General features: G+C 39.1%; 3 long non-coding RNA genes across 10 annotated transcripts; 2 read left to right on the top strand and 1 right to left on the bottom strand.

Annotated features, from left to right (window-relative positions):
- Positions 1 to 1800: 1800 nt before the first annotated feature.
- LOC121645873 lies at positions 1801 to 3830 on the top strand. Its single transcript, XR_006011531.1, has 3 exons — positions 1801 to 1832; positions 3535 to 3617; positions 3805 to 3830. It is a non-coding gene; the product is annotated as an uncharacterized LOC121645873 (long non-coding RNA).
- Positions 3831 to 4800: 970 nt separating this feature from the next.
- Positions 4801 to 6198, top strand: LOC121645872. Its single transcript, XR_006011530.1, has 2 exons — positions 4801 to 4961; positions 5230 to 6198. It is a non-coding gene; the product is annotated as an uncharacterized LOC121645872 (long non-coding RNA).
- On the bottom strand, positions 5755 to 10980 carry LOC121645870. 8 transcript variants are annotated; one of them, XR_006011529.1, is made up of 7 exons: positions 10843 to 10980; positions 9950 to 10035; positions 8857 to 9379; positions 7767 to 8756; positions 7398 to 7489; positions 6732 to 7125; positions 5755 to 5894 (listed from the first exon to the last, which is right to left on the bottom strand). It is a non-coding gene; the product is annotated as an uncharacterized LOC121645870 (long non-coding RNA). The 8 variants fall into 8 exon arrangements; XR_006011528.1 differs by having other exon boundaries at positions 7398 to 8756; XR_006011524.1 differs by having other exon boundaries at positions 6732 to 7489.
- Positions 10981 to 11649: the final 669 nt, after the last annotated feature.

The following is an 11649-nucleotide window of genomic DNA, read 5'->3' as shown; positions in this document are numbered from 1 at the left end:
AGGCGTCCTCTAATGATTTAATTCTTATTTCTAATTCTAATATTTTTGAGTTTTCGTTCTTTTTTTTATGTGACGCAAAAGAGATGATTTTGCCTCGCATCACCGCTTTCCCTGCTTCCCACAGAACACATGCTGAGACTCCTGGTTTGTCATTGTTTTCTAAGTATATAGCCCATTCTTTTGTGAAGTAGCTGATAAAGTCAGGATCTTTAAGCAACGCTGTATTAAATCTCCAGCTTTTAGTCGGTGGTGTGATTCTCGTGTTCCTCAAAGTAAAGGAAACTGGGGCATGGTCGCTGATAGTGATGGGGTGAATCTGGGTCTCTGAAATCTCACCAAAGAGCTGCTAACCAGAAAATAATCTAGCCTAGAGTATGAATGGTGAACCGAGGAAAAGAAGGTGTACTCTCTGATATTAGGGTGATAAGACCGCCATATATCGCAAAGTCCAAAATCTTCCATATATTGTTTTACAGTGTTTGTGGGTTGCCATTTTCGATGATTTACAGTGTTACTAGATCTATCAGCTGAGCCCAGAACCATGTTAAAATCCCCTCCTGTGATCAGTGTGCTATCTGTGTGTTCAGAAAGTGATGTGAAGAAAGAGTGAAAGAAGGAGGGATCGTCAACATTTGGGCCATATAAGTTAGCTAAGCATACAACGCCTCTTCTAACTAATCGTTTCCCTTGTAATGTATTAGTCCAATCACATGTAAGAACGCACAGTTCTTGTCACCGTTGCCGGGCGCTGAGACGAAGCTCAAATCGTGGCACGGCAAGTACCGGTTGTGGCCGTGATTTATCACGGACTGCCAGGGCCTGCCGAAGCGGATGGCCCGACTCTCCACAGCCTAACGTTTATAACCGTAAACAAATGTATTTAGGCACAGAAATGTTGGTGGATGTAAGCTGCTTCAACCGTGCTGCGGCAGCTGTTTGGAGCACCAGGGAACGGGGGAAGTGCCTGCAACCTGCACCAGGCATGAACCAGATGGTAAGTATAATGAGAGGATTAATGTGATTTTATGTACAGAATACGAGAATAAAACCCCACTAATAAAGACACCATGCTGTTTGTCAGTGGTCACTTACAAACAGTTTGAGGAGCCTTATTTTCGTGAGAGCACCATGACTTCCAAGTCACGTGTACGCGCACCTCACGATCATCAAACTTGTGCCAATATAACATCATATTCGGAGTACGGTTATTACTGAAAGAAACGGAATGGATCAAGTACAGTATTTGGAGAATTTGACAAAGTGAGTTAATAAACACGCAGTGTTGACAAATTAATTGCATTCTTTTAATCTAAGAAGAATCGGAAACTCCATGGAAAATAATATAAACTAGAAAAAGCTGTTATTAGCATAACAGCACGTGTGAATGCTGTCACGCTGAACGATCGGACTGAAATGCTCAAAGATAGTTAAAGAAGGTTAAAAAAGGCTGAAATGTCTTTTTTGAAGAAGTATTTATTAAGCTGAAGTGAAAAGTTGAAGAACTTAAAGCTCAAACTGGAGTTATAAATCCTGCTGAAAGGTTGAAAAGGTGAATTGAAATGTGCTTAAGATTTCTGAAGATGGCTTAAAAGGGCTGAAATATGGTTGTTGAAGAAGTATATATGAAGCCCAAGTCAATAGTTGGAAGCATTTAAAGCTCAAACTGGTGTTTAAATGTAGTTAAAATGGTGGAAAGTTGAAGTGAAATGTACTTAAGATAGTTCAACATGGCTGAAAATGGCTGAAGTCTGGGTGTTGAAACATCAGCTGAAGTAATCATGAAGCTGAAGTCTAAAGTATAAAGTATTTACAGCTGAAACTGAATATTAAAGGTGCTGAAATGGTTGAATGTAGAAGAAATGATTGTAAAAGGCAGAAAGAGCTGAAACAGAGTTGAATTGGCAGCTGAAACACAGTCCATCATGTAAGTGAGCAGCAAAGGACATGATGAGAGGACAGACAGAGGAGGAGAAATAGAGGAGGACATGTGGCCTGTTGTAATGAGAAGGACAAGGAGGAGACAGGAGAAGAGGACAGAGACATACGTGGAATCAATAGCAGGCCAAAACCAGGTGAGAAGTCATAATCTGGATCAATAAAACAGAATAATTAGGTCAAAGGTCAGCTGGCTCCTGACAGCTGAGAGCACTCAGTGAGTTGTCATGATGACGGCCCCTCACTTAACTGACAAGCAGAGGGCAGAACTGCACTGTTTCAATCACTCTGCGCACCTCCCGAACAACTCTTCATTAAAAGAAAACTATGAGAGTTATCCAAATAATTTTATCACCGTGAGCGCCAGGAGTGTCTGGGGAACGCAGGGATGTGGTTTATTTTACTGTACTGTGAACAGAATTTAAATGGTGACGAGTTAAAAACACAGGAGAAATGCATTTTCCGCTTAGAATCCAGATTTAATGGAAGTCTATGGGAGCAAAAGTGGACTTTTCCTCGCTTGGGGAGGCATAGCTAAAAACCTGTAAATCCCAGCTCTGTCATTCTTCGTTCTTTTCGAAGCCAACTAAAATTCCTCCGTTTTAATGTATAATTTATGTCTCTACGATGAAAATTGTAGGACTTATGAGAATTTGTTTGGAGTAGTGGAACATGCTGAAAGGTTAGAGTGAGAGCTAGAGTGAGAGAGAGTGGAGTGAACATTCTAAAAGTTATTGATTTTTAAACTACCATAAATCAATAACGCTAAAAGATATCAAAAAGTTGAATAGAAGTTTAATAGCCCAATCCCTTGTGAGTTGTTTAAAGTTTGAATGGTGTTTCTAGCTGAAAGTATGCTGAAGTTCTAAGAGCTGAAAGAGCTGAAAGTTTTTGAAGGAGTTGAAGGCTGAAGAGCTGAAATCCTATTGATTTCAATGGGAGCTGAAGATCAATAAATTGATCAATAACTTGAAAAGTTGAACAGATATCAAAAAGTTGAATAGAAGCATGAATGTCCTGAACGAGCTGAACGTTTTGATACCAAAATTGTTGAAATCGGCTGAAGCTAGCTCAAGATGCGGAACGACAAAAAACGTCGGAAGAATAATAGAAAATAACTAGAAAAAGCTGTTATTAGCATAACAGCAAGTGTGAATGCTGCCATGCTGAACGATCGGACCGAAACGCTCAAAGATGGTCAAAGGAGGTCAAAAAAGGCTGAAATGTCTCTTTTGAAGAAGCATTTATTAAGCTGAAGTGAAAAGTTGAAGGATTTAAAGCTCAAAGTGGAGTTAAAAGGTGCTGAAAGGGTGAAAGGTGAACTGAAATGCGTTTAAGATTGCTGAAGATGGCTGAAAAGGGCTTAAATATGGTTGTTGAAGAAGTATATCTGAAGCCCCAGTCAATAGTTGGAAGGATTCAAAGCTCAAACTGGTGTTTAAATGTAGTTAAAATGGTGTAAAGTTGAAGTAAAATGTGCTTAAGATAGTCAAACATGACTGAAAATGGCTGCAGTTTGGGTGTTGAAGCCTCAGCTGAAGTAATCATGAAGATGAAGTCAATAGTTAAAGGATTTCCAGCTGAAAGTGAATATTAAAGGTGCTGAACAGGTTGAATGTAGACCAAATCACTGTAAAAGGCAGAAAGAGCTGAAACAGAGTTGAAGTGGCAGCTTAAACACAGTCCATCATGTAAGTGAGCAGCAAAGGACATGATGAAAGGACAGACAGAGGAGGAGAGATCGAGGAGTACATGTGGCCTGTTGTCATGAGAAGGACAAGGAGGAGACAGGAGAAGAGGACAGAGAGTAATTCTTGGACTCATTAGGAGGACAAAACCAGGTGAGAAGTCCATAATCTGGATCAATAGGACTGAATGAATTAGGTAAAAGTTCATCTGGCTGCTTACAGCTGAAAGCACTCAGTGAGTTGTCATGACGACGGCCCCTCACTTAACTGACAAGCAGAGGGCAGAACTGCACCGTTCTAATCACTCTGCGCACCTCCCGAACAACTCTTCATTAAAAGAAAACTATAAGAGTTATCCAAATAATTCTTTCACCATGAGTGCCAGGAGGGTCTGGGGAACGCAGGGATGTGGTTTATTTTGCTGTAATGTGAACAGAATTTAAATGGCGACGAGTTAAAAACACATGAGAAATGCATTTTCCTCTTAGAATCCAGATTTGAATGGATGTCTATGGGAGCAAAAGTGGACTTTTCCTCGCTTGGAGAGGCATAGCTAAAAATCTGTAAATCCCAGCTCTCTCATTCTTAGTTCTCTTCGAAGCCAACTAAAATTCCTCCGTTTTGATGTATAATTTATGTCTCTACGATGAAAATTGTAGGAGTTATGAGAATTTGTTTGGAGTAGTGGAACAGGCTGAAAGGTTAGAGTGAGAGCTAGAGTGGGAGAGAGTGGAGTGAACATTCTAAAAGTTATTGATTTTTAAACTGCCATAAATCAATAACGGTGAAAGATATCAAAAAGTTGAATAGAAGTTTAATAGCCCAATCCCTTGTGAGTTGTTTAAGGTTTGAATGGTGTTTCTAGCTGAAAGTATGCTGAAGTTCTAAGAGCTGAAAGAGCTGAAAGTTTTGAAGCAGTTGAAGGCTGAAGAGCTGAAATGCCATTCATTTCAATGGGAGCTGAAAATCAATAAATGATCAATAACTTGAAAAGTTGAACAGATATCAAAAAGTTGAATAGAAGCATTAATGTCCTGAACGAGCTGAACGTTTTGATACCAAAATTGTTGAAATCGGCTGAAGCTAGCTGAAGTTATTAATCGGCAAAAAACGTACGGAAGAATAATAAGTAGATAATAATAATAAAGAGAAACAGGAAAACTATAGTGTGAATCAGAGTGCTGTAATGAGAGTGGCGACACTCTTTGAAATCGCCGACAGGAGGTCACGTGGTTCATGGAGCTCTGAATAGTTCAATACAGCACAGCGTTCTTCGTTGGGTTCAGCGGATTCTGGCGGGAGGCAACGCGGACATTACAATTTTATTCGTCATTTTCGGTAAATATTTACTGATTATGTTTAGTGATTACGTTATTAATCCGTATTTTATCCAAAGCTTACTTTGGAAGGAGCAGAGACACATTTATCACAAATTGTAGATCTAGGAGGGAAGATCTGTATTACGAATAGCCTTCATTTAAAGATACTTAGTGATGAATAAAAAACCTGAGCTCATGTACGGTGAGCTACTAATCAATAAAAATCTAAATCAGTTTAAATGTGCATGTAATGAATTGATATGTCTGTTTTTTTTTGTTTATGCTAGCATGGGGATGCTAAATCTCATCCTCTTACACAGCGTGGAAGAGATTACATGTTCTGCTTCTTCTTACCTTCACATCAACGTCCTTCAACAAAGCCTCAATCAAAACTGTGGAAGATCTCATTCAGTTTGTTTTCTCTGCCTGGTATCAGGTGGAAAATGTACTCATGGCAATGTTAAATGAATAATTTCAAGCAGGTTTGAAGGATAAAATGTAGCTGTAGATGCTAACTGGTGTCTTTAGATGAATTATTTCCTATAACAAACATTACTATTCTATTATCATATCTGATCATATTTTCCTGTCATATGAGCTTAATACATGCATCTGTATCCATGTATATTGTATTTCTAACCAGAAAACTACCGTAAAATGGCACTGATCTGACTCCACTAAATGTTAATTCACTGACCCTTTTATAATATTAGCTAACAAGTATCCATGTTCAAAAACAGCTTTTTAACAAAATATTTTTATTAAACAATGTTATTATTGAAAGTGTAATAAATGCAGAAATAAAGAAGTACTTTTACTAATACTTGTAATGTTTAATAGTTGAATCTGCAACAATTAATTGTTTAAAGGTTCATTCAATGAGGGTTCATCCTTCTCAACTTGGCAGTTGCTTCATTTGGTAGTGACCATCTCTTCGAAACATCAGTGGACTCTGGTAACAAAAAATACAGAAATAATTCATCATCAAAAGCTCCAAAGTCAGACTGAAAAACTGGTGGTGTGTTCCTTTCATTTCACTTTTCATTTATTCATCCATATCAATTTTCTGTACCATACAGAATTACATAAAAAATACAATAAAGCCCTAACATGGATGAAAGGAGCATGTAGAAGATGTCATATATTACATGCCCTCTACAAAAAACAGCTTGAATAGATGACCAGTAGCAATCTTTTCCACAGTCCATGTCCAAATTACAAACATTGTTAATTCTGAAATAAAACTCTTAAAAAGGTATTGTTTAACTGATATATTGTGGATCATTTTAACATCACTTCTAAGAATTTCCATAATCTCACTCCTGAGACCATAAATCCCCTGTCTTTGCTTCTGTTTTTATCATCTGTTATCATGATAAATTTATTAAAAAATGTGCTTTGGTACTAAGATTGTTCATAACTTTCCACATGGTCAATATAATTCAAAGTTTAACAAATTCTTGAAATTTAACTATGTTCAACTTAACAAAAAAGAAATATGTCATCGGAAGAAAATTAAATAAACTCAAAGGGAACCTTAAAAACACTCAGGCTAAAATTTAATAAGTGATCTTGATAACAATGTAATACCCAAATACCCAGGATTGCCAATTTTTTTTCAAGTGACTGCTGCAGTTCCATTTCCATAAATAAAGGTTCTCAAAATCATTGCTTTAATTTACATTACAATAAATCTTCCAAATGTGAGAGAGTTTATTATCTTTACACTGTATTCATATCACAAATTAATTATACATATTAAAACCTCTTTATAGGTTGATTCTCTTACCATGGTAGGCTGTGCTGCATTTGGGTGCACCAGCCACTCTGAAAAAGGGACCAGAATGTATGGCTTCCCTAAAGACACAGAGAGAAGAAAAAAATGGCTAGTCCAAGTCAGTAGGAGCAATCTCTCCATCTCCAGAGATCATAATAACAGAAAACTGTGTGCGGTAAGTTTATACTGCACACACAAAGATTCTAAATCAGGGTTTAACATGTTGTTCTGTCATATGCTTCAATAAAAATGCAACATGTATGGAAATTAAACTAATGAGATACTCTGCAGGCACATTTTGAGGGAGATCAGTTTAACAGGACAAAGACGGGCAAAGTGAGACTGAAGCCTGATGCTGTTCCAACTCTTTTTGTCCACCGCCGAGCGCCAAGGAGAAGGAAGGGTCCTGCAATGAGAAGTACACCAGAACTTCCACTAAATGTTAATTCACTTAGAAGTGACCACACATATTATTCTACAGTTAACTTTGGTATGAGTCATAGTACTGTTGAGGAATATTTTTTTACATTTCTTAATTAATGACTAATCTTCTTACTAACAGTGGCATATTCATTTTAGATGTTGAGGAAGGGAGAACCAGAAATGAGGCAAGTGAGATAAGGGAAAGAGAGAGACAGAGAGAAGATGAAGTTGTGGACTCAGAAGAGAGGGACAAACCAGATACAAATGAGCCAGGATCCAGTGTGCAGGGGTCAACAGTGACAGGAACCAGTGAAAAATCATTTGAGGAGGAAATCAGCATCCAAAACCTGAGAGAAGAATCAGAGAGCCAGAAAGATCAGTTGAGAAAGTTACAGAGAGCATTTAGCAGACAAAAAAAGATGAATGCAGTCCTGCGCAAAAAAGTTGTCACTATGAAAAAAAAATTGGGTCAAATGTTTTCCAAGGATCAGATGAAGGCAATTGGCATGAAGAACAAAAAAGGTATTAGGTGGAGCAAAGACACTGTAAAAAAAGCCATAAAGCTCCGTTTTTCAGCCGGCTCAACGGGTTACAGGCAGCTACAAGATATGGATTACCCTTTACCTGATATCCGAACCTTGCAAAGAAGACTGGAACACATCAAACTGCAACCAGGTGTGCTAGAAGAGGTTTTTGAGATGCTTGAGCTGAAGGTAAACAGTCTTGGAGCTTTGGAGAAGGAATGTGTGCTGACTGTAGATGAGATGGCCATCACACCAGGTGTGGAGCTGCACCTTGGAACCGGGAAGCTTTTCGGGGATGTGACACTGCCTGGGCATACAGGAGCAGCAACACATGCATGTGTTTTCATGTTGGCAGGAAGCACACTGAGATGGAAGCAAGTAGTCGCTTACCATTTCAGTGGGAATTCCACCAATGGGGCAAGCTACAAGCCTGTCATCACCGAAATCATCGAGAGAGCAGCTTCCATAGGGCTTCATGTGGTAAATGTCACCACTGACATGGGCAGTCCTAATCGGGCTATGTGGAGGTCATTTGGAGTGGACCACAACCAAACATCCATCCCACACCCAGCGAGACCAGACAGGAGGCTGTACTTTATGCCAGATGTCCCACATCTGGTAAAAAATTTGAAGAGTGCACTAGTGCGTGGACAGACATTTAAAATTCCACCTGAGATAGTTGAAAAAGAGAGTCTCCCTCACAACGAAGTTTCCATTAGACCCTTGAAAGATCTGGTGGATTTTCAAGAAGGAACACCATTAAAAATTGCTCCAAATCTGTGTCAGAAAACCCTTCAACCCAGTCATTTTGAGAAAATGAAGGTGGGGCCTGCAATGAATGTTTTCAGCATGTCAGCGAGTGCAGGTCTGAAATACATGGTGGAGAAGGAGCAGCGACCTACCTCTAACCTGACAACAGCATGGTTTCTGGAGCAGGTCAACCACTGGTTCGATATCATGTCTTCCCGACACCCAGTAATGGCGCTGAGCAGGCACAAGATGGAACAGTACCACAAAGCCATCGAGTTTCTCCACAACATGATCCAACTCTTCCGTGGTCTAAAGATTGGTCCAACAGGTAGCTGGAAACCTGTGCAAACAGGATTTGTGATGGCAACATCTACAATTTTATCCATTCAGATGGACATGCTTGACCATGGTCACATGTTTGTGCTGACGAGCAGATTTACCCAAGACTGTCTTGAAAACTTGTTCAGCTGCATTAGGCAGAGGAATCCTGTCCCAACACCAGTGGAGTTCCACCAGGCTCTCAGATCAATATCAGTTGGGCAGTTTCTTGTGACAGTCAAATCAGGAAACTATCAGGAGGATGACAACAGTCTTTTGGCAGAGTTCCTGGACAACAAGGAGACAACTCCCAGACCTGGCCTGAGAGTGGACCAGCTGACTGGCCACAAAGATACTCCAGATCTCTCAAAGAGTGAAACCTGTACTCTCTACTATCTTGCAGGATACATTGTAAATAAAGTCATCAAACTTTGCGACATCTGTGATGTTTGCCAAAGTGCGATTGTGCAAAATGATGAAAGTCTGGAAGGAGAGCATGATGCATTACTGACATTGAAGGAATTCAAACCGGGTGTGCTCTGTCGTCCATCACACGAAGCCTTCAGTCTGGTCCAGAAAATTGAGAAGCTTTTCCGAACCAGGTCCAGTGCATCCTTCATGGAGCTTCCAAATGCCACAGATACTCTGGAGAGAGAAGCAAGGTCACTGGAAAGCATGCTTCCTTTGTGCCATGATGTGAAAAAAAAAAATAACCAGCAGATTCATCAGGCTCAGATTGAGAATCGCAGCAAAACAGATCTCTGGTGAACGAAAAAAAGTTCTGTCCAATGATGGGCATCTTGGAAGCAAAAGCCAGACAAGAAACTTAAAGAAAAAACAGCAATGTCAATCAGCATCCAGGCCCACAACATACAAACCTCCACCAAACACCTTGCTCGTTGCCATGGAGGAGCTTGGTCTGAGCTTTGCAAACCCCTATCAACCCAGGGCAGCTTCAGCTTCGCTACAAATGCATGGTAAGTTTTGAAAAGTCTTAGTAATTTGGTCTCACTTAATTTAATGGTTACCATTTCAGTGGCAATTCCACCAATGAGGCAAGCTACAAGCCAATCATCATGGAAATCATTGAAAAAGCAGCTTCCGTTGGTTTTCATGTGGTAAATGTCACCCGATCATTTTGATTTCACTTTTATTTTTTGTCATCACAGCCTCTCCATCAGCCAACCAGCTCCAGCATTCCACCATTCCACTTACCAGCATCCTCATCACTCCATCACTGACAGGACCGTCAAGTTCCACGAGCCTGGTCTTCACTCAGATCACCTCTGAAGATCAGTCCCCTTGAAAACATGGACATGAAAGCAATGTCTGCATTACAAATTGTAGTATTTTCAAAATTGTTTTGCACGCATATTCTACAATCATTTATCATTGTTCATTCTTAGTTAACTGTTATCTTGTTTAATAGATTCAAACATCACATTGTGTGATGAAAATAAATGAATTCGCTTTTTTAAAAATGCAGTCAGACAGTTTACTGTTCTTTTGTTTAGATTAAAATCTAAAAAAATAACTGCATGGTGACACTAACTAAATGGGGATTTATTTTAATACGGTTTGAATTTTTACAATTGAGTTGTTAAGAGTTTTGATTAATTTGGAAAATGCAGAGAAGTGTTTAACAACATATTACTCTGCTGGTTCTGAGTAGATAACGTGTTAAAAAAGTTTATCTGTCAGTCTCCCGTAATTAATTGTAAATTTGATCCAACTAAATACTTAAAAACCACAATCAAGAGTACATTTTCTTCTTTTTAAAATACAATGTCCACATTTTTCTGCCGTCTGGGACAACGACTGTCATATGTTGTGCTCAGCTTAATAATATCAGTCTCGCAGAGCAAAAGTTAAACATGTTTAAAAAAAATCTTTATATTGAAAAGAATGCTTATAACAGCAAAATGTATTTGGATTAAAACAGGCTTGCTGACGATGTCTAGCGTGACATAAGTTTTGCTAGCATGAACTACTAACTGGCTAAATAATTATTTCACGCTACATTAAATAATAATGCTCGCTTAATATGCTACAGAACATTGATCTAATGCTTACAAAGTTCTAGAAATTTAGTAATTCTTGCCACTTACCGGCAAAAAAGCCTCCAAAAGACCGAAAATGAACTGCGTACAGTGCTGGAGCAACGGCCATTTTGAACTTTCTGCAGCTCCATGGACCACGTGACTTCCGCATTCCATTCTTTCTATAGAAGTCTACGGGAGTGTCGCCACTCTCATTACAGCACTCTGGTGTGAATGCTTGAAAGCATTCACACAATAAATAAAAACAGGAAAACTATTGTGTGAATGCTTGAAAGCATTCACACAAATATAATCTGAAACAGCTGCCATTGTTGCCATGAGCTGCACAGCCAGCATACAGCTGATTCTGTTTGTGGAAGCTGGTGTTGATGAGATTAAATAAAGAATATTTTTATCATCCAATTATTGCTAGTGTAATAATTAATCACTTAACCTTTAATTAGTCCTCTCATTTTTTCTTTTGTTTTGGGTTTTCTTGCTCCCAATCACATAAACTATGCTGTAGTTTTAGCTACTCAAATCTCTTCTGTACTACGCTGAATAAAATTAACATTTTTATTCCCCCAGCCCATCACAGTTTGCCAACCAGTTGCCGCTGCCTGCCACGACCCCACAAGAGTGCTGCTTGGCACCAGGTCTGCCTTTGTTTACAGCTGCTGCAACAGATACTGCACCCACAAGCATGTCCTTGTATCAGTACAGCTGAAGTCATAATATATTGTTTTGGGGTGTCCAAACCCTTTCTGATAGTTTGTTCTATGTGGCTGTAATTGTCCCAGCTAAAGTTAAAAAATGTAACCTGTAGTTAATTCATAACAAACATTTTATTTAAAGAAAACACTTAACCTGTTAGTT

Source organism: Melanotaenia boesemani, chromosome 9 (assembly GCF_017639745.1).
Source record: "Melanotaenia boesemani isolate fMelBoe1 chromosome 9, fMelBoe1.pri, whole genome shotgun sequence".
NCBI classification, from domain to species: domain Eukaryota; kingdom Metazoa; phylum Chordata; class Actinopteri; order Atheriniformes; family Melanotaeniidae; genus Melanotaenia; species Melanotaenia boesemani.
The sequence above is the reverse complement of the archived record's forward strand: the minus strand, read 5'-3'. Positions and strand labels throughout refer to the sequence as shown.